We start from the raw sequence: 4,984 nt of genomic DNA, 5'->3' as shown, positions 1-4,984 counted from the left end.
CCCCGGCAACGGCGCCAAAATTTGATGTGGGCTGTCGCGACCCATACAAATTTGATTGCATATAAGGAATGCAGTATAGCTAGGAATTGACTCCTAGGTCGTCTCTCAAGGACCAATTTTGCGGTTCGAAAATCGAGTCTAACACAAAAAAAAGGGGGTTTTGAAAAGGTTTTGCAAAAATTAAAGAACTCAATAAAGACACATATGCAAACAAACTAATTTAAGCTAGCATGGTAATTAAACTAGCACTATTAAAAGCCTTAGACAACATTCAAACATCAAACACTGTTACAAACTGATTAACAAACACAGTTAAAAATAATTAAATGCAACACTAACTCAAACACATAAACTCAACCTATTAATTAAATTAATTAAAAACCAAAGAAACCAACAAGCCTAATTTAATCCTAGCAAATTACTTGTCATAATGGCAATTAACAAATGAATTAAAAGTCCAATTGGCCAAAGAAAGAGCACATGGTCGTGAGTCACCATGCACCCAAGTCAAACTTCAATTTCACCTTAAATAAGCCACAAAATGTGTTGACTTCTTCTCCCATGTGCACCATTTTTCAAGAAATTAAGCATGTGCCTTCCACACTCTCCAAGACCGTCCCCTCTCTCCTTCCATGCAGCAAAGAAATGATTTTATACACCAAAGCACACAATTTACGTGAACCACCAAGTGGAAAAAATGCCAAAGAATGCTTCAAAAACCAATGTGCAAATGGAAGATACCATGGGTGCTCCTACCAATGTGCCAAGTAAGCTAAATCAAATGAAAACAAACTCCAAAAACCTCCATGTCTCATTGCAATTCAAGGCTGGAACAAGCAAAGGCCAAATCTCAAAGTGGAAACATTCCTTGGGTCAAAACAAGCATCTTTTGTGTTGGTCCAAAAGTGGTAAAAATTAAATGAAGCAATTTCCTCTCTCCTACAAACTCCAAACGGTTTTTCTTCAAGAATTATACATCCAAAAGCTTTCTTCCACTCTTCAATACAGAGAACAACTTCAAGAAACCAAAGTTAAAGTTGCAAATGAACACAAGAACAATAAACCCAAACTTCTACTCATCAACCTATCTTCAACACTACCATTTCTTCAAGTTTCTTTGCAAAAACGAAAATAATACTTAGACCATCAATTCCAGTTCTGTCCAGCCTCCATAACATCACCAAGATCTGATCCCAACCTAGTCTCAAGCACATAAACCGAAAAATGCAAGGAAACAATACCCACACATCATCTTAAGCTCTCTTCAACCTAAAACTACATAGAACTTCATTTTTATCATCCAACCATATAGAATGAGATAAAAAACGAGAGGAACAGTAGCAAAGGGAGAGGAAAACGAAATATAAAGTTACTCAAACCCAACATCCACCATGGAAATGCAAAGACAAGCTCCAAAACTCAAACTCCAAGCATCAAGAACAAGCAAATGGAAGTGGAAATGAATAGTTTTTCACCACCAATAAGCTAAGACAACCAAGAGTAAATTAAGAGAAGAAGAAAATCTGCATCTTGCTCATTGAAATGGCCAAAAATGAGACACCCAAGTCAAGCTCTCCATAAGAGTGTTCATACAAAAAACCCTAAGAGAGAAAAGCTCAAAACATAAAAAAATGAAGTGTGTAAGAGTTTTTTTTTGTGTGGCTGGCTAAGGCTCTCTAAAGTGCCGAGATTTTCCTTTCAAATGGGGTCCACAATCAATTAAAAACCCTAACCAAAAAGGCACATGTCTTACAAATAGGTCTTTTTACAAAATTGCCCCTAAAAGGGTCCAAAACACCTAATTCTAATTAAGGGCTTCCAGAAAACGAAATTACAACTTTAATTAGAATCTAAATGACTAAATGTTGAGCCTTTGAGTGTGTCACTCCATATCCCAATGCTCCAGATGATGTTTCCACAACTTCCCTGCAACCAGAAATGCACTTAATCAGCTCAGAAAACCCAAATTAGCACAATTACGAATTTTCGACCAAATTAAGCAGAATTCGGAAAATGGGGAAATAACAGACAATTAAACACAATTACCTGGTTTATTTAAGTGCAATAAACTAAATATAGTTCAAGAAATAACGACTCATCAGAGAGTTTCACAAGGCTATATTGATTCCCCAACAACAATACAAGGTTTAGTTCACCATATTCATGGTGAAACTAGATGAACAATAATGAATAAAAGAAAGATAGAACCCTAGAAAGATGAGGAGGTAGCCTGAGCATCCAAGATCTTCCTTCAAGGGGTGGAAAAGAGAGTGTTTGCTTCGTCTCAGCCAAAGATACAAACCCTAGGACGTTCTAAAGCTTATATACTATTCTAAAATATACAGAAAATTAGGCCCAAGCCCAAAATAATGTCGCTCAGCGGTAAGTGCGTGAGTCGTTTCTTCCCCTCAGCGGCCTTTTCACCCCTTAGCGGAGCCAACGTGGGTTTCAGAGTGTCGCTCAACGGTAAACTGCCGCTGAGCGGTATTTGCGACTTCTTCTTTTGCACTTTTTGATGTCTTTTCTGATTCCGTCTCTATCCTTCTTCACTTCTTTCTCCAAATTCACCTTAAAACCTGCATAAAACACTGAAATCAAGCATAAACCTGTCCAGCTCTCTTATTTCTAAAAATATAACCAAAAGCATGATTTCAATCTAGTTTCTAAGTGTTAAAGGTTGCTTTTAGTATCAATTTTAAGCATGAAAATAACAGTTTTTCAACTGTTATCACTTATGCATGAATTCACTTTTAGAACCACCAATCTTGGATCAAGTTTTTGGTATAGAGTTCAAAAAATTTAAGTGCTGTTTTGATGAAGTTGGTATAAAATTCCATTTTGCTTGGAGCAAAACATGTTTCAGTTTTTCTTGCTTTCATCATCTGTTGAAGAACCTTTCTTAGAATCCATTTGAGTGCCTACTTCTATTCTACACCTATTTCTATTAGTTTTAAGCTTGTTGGCATGTTAAAATTGACCATTTAAAGTCAGATTTTGGTGTTATCCTTGTACATTTGTGGTCCAGTTTTTTATCTTCTTTGGTGCTAATTTATGTGTGAAATAGTGGTGTTCTAAAGAATTTGAGGTGCAGTCTAGTTTTAGAAACATTTTCCAACTAAGGTGGCATCTTAGGAAGTGGAGAAGGAGCAGAATTTGTCAATTCAAAGGGGCTGTCCAACAAGGAAAAATGATGAAATTGGCAACTCCGATAGCCAAATTTTGAGTTCTAAATTGTTTTTGTAGTTAGGTTTGTTCATTAAATTTCATTCCATTAATTTAATAATCCAGAATTGAATTTGGGCAAACAAAATAATCAAACAATAGCTGGAAAGGGATTCAAAGGCCTTTCTTCACAAGTTTGGGGTGAAGGATAAATCCAAGATAGTGCTAGTTGAAGACCCTATTAGTCAAGAGAAGAGGTTGTTAGAGAGAAGGAAGAATGCTAAGATGGAGAAAGTTGCAAAATCAATCTCAGAAATCAGCTTGGAAGTAGATAGGCTTGTAGGGAAAAAATAGTGTTGTGGTTGCTAATGATCGGTGATTGGATTTGGTTAGGTATCAACATTTGAGTGAATTATCAACAAAGATAGAAGATTTGCACAAACAGATGTGCTTAATCTGATTGAGTTATTGCTTAATCAATTGCTTAAACTAGATGGTATAATGGTTGAAGGATGTGAAATTAAAGAGGAAAATTCAGGTCATGCCAAATACTGAGATGCATTTTAGTGAATTTTGTTTATCACTATATCTCAAATTACATTTGTTTAAGCACTTGTAGTTCTAATGTTAGTGAAAAATTAATTTTGAAGTTAAAAAGAGTTCAAAACTATGTTGAAACTCTGGATTAGCTGAAGATTAAGAATTTCTTGCTTGGTAGCAATAGACATCATGCACCATTGAGAATGTGTGTAGTACCATAAATAGTTTAAGGTACTTTTATCCTTCTACATCAATACTTTTATCCTTCTACATCAAGTAGTAAGATTAACGCTAAATCAATCCTAAGTTCAGTAATGTGAGATTTCACTCACAGTCATACACTAGAATTTGTTCATACATGGGATTTCCAACACTTCTTTCTAACCATTATGGGATCACTCAAAGTATGACAAAAAGGTAATGAATTTGGAAATGAAACTTTACTTTAGCATGTTGATGAGTCGATATTTTATTCACTTCACTTAGTTTATTGTGCTAGAATTAATCAGGGAATTGTGCTTAAATGTCCGGTATTTTCCCGTTTTCACCAATTGTGTTTAATTTGACCAAAAATTCTTATTTTAATTAATTTGAATTATTTGAGCTAATTATTTGCATTATTAATTGTAGGGAAATTGTTGGATAATATTTGGGACATTTGGAGGTCAAAAGAAAATGCCACATCAATTATACTTTAAAGTAAACTGAGGAGGTGTGGATTTAAATTATGGGAGTGCACATGGAGATGGGCTTGGTTGGAGAAGCTAAGAAGTGGTGCTGGAAGAAAAAGAGGCTGACGGCCTTCACACAAGTAGGGTGCACCCAGCAGCTTTGAAGAAAGTTCTCGGCCCAACTTTGTATATGCACCCAACAAAATGAAAGCTGCTTGGAGAGAGTCACGGCCCATGGCAGCACAGAGCAAATCCAGCGACGTGAAGGACGTGCTGGCAGCAAATTGAGGAAGTGAAGCATACCGCGGCCCACACGCGGAATAGGTCTTGGAAGCTGGAAATAAGAGTCGTGATTTGACCCATAAATTTTGGGGGACGTGTGTGGGAGCCGCCACGGACGCTTGCTGATGAACCAATATTTTCCTCAGTTCACTTAGTTTAATGTGCTAGAATTAGTCGGGGAATTGTGCTTAAATGTCCAGTATTTTCCCATTTTTCTTAATTGTGCTTAATTTGATCGAAAATTCAAATTTTAATTAATTTGAATTATTTGAGCTAATTATTTGCATTATTAATTGTAGGGAAATTGTTGGATAAATTTTGGAACATTT

The sequence above is a fragment of the Vigna umbellata genome, chromosome 5 (genome assembly GCF_029865625.1).
Source record: "Vigna umbellata cultivar VRB3 chromosome 5, Vumbellata_1.0, whole genome shotgun sequence".
Classification (NCBI taxonomy): domain Eukaryota; kingdom Viridiplantae; phylum Streptophyta; class Magnoliopsida; order Fabales; family Fabaceae; genus Vigna; species Vigna umbellata.
Note: the sequence above shows the minus strand (reverse complement) of the source record.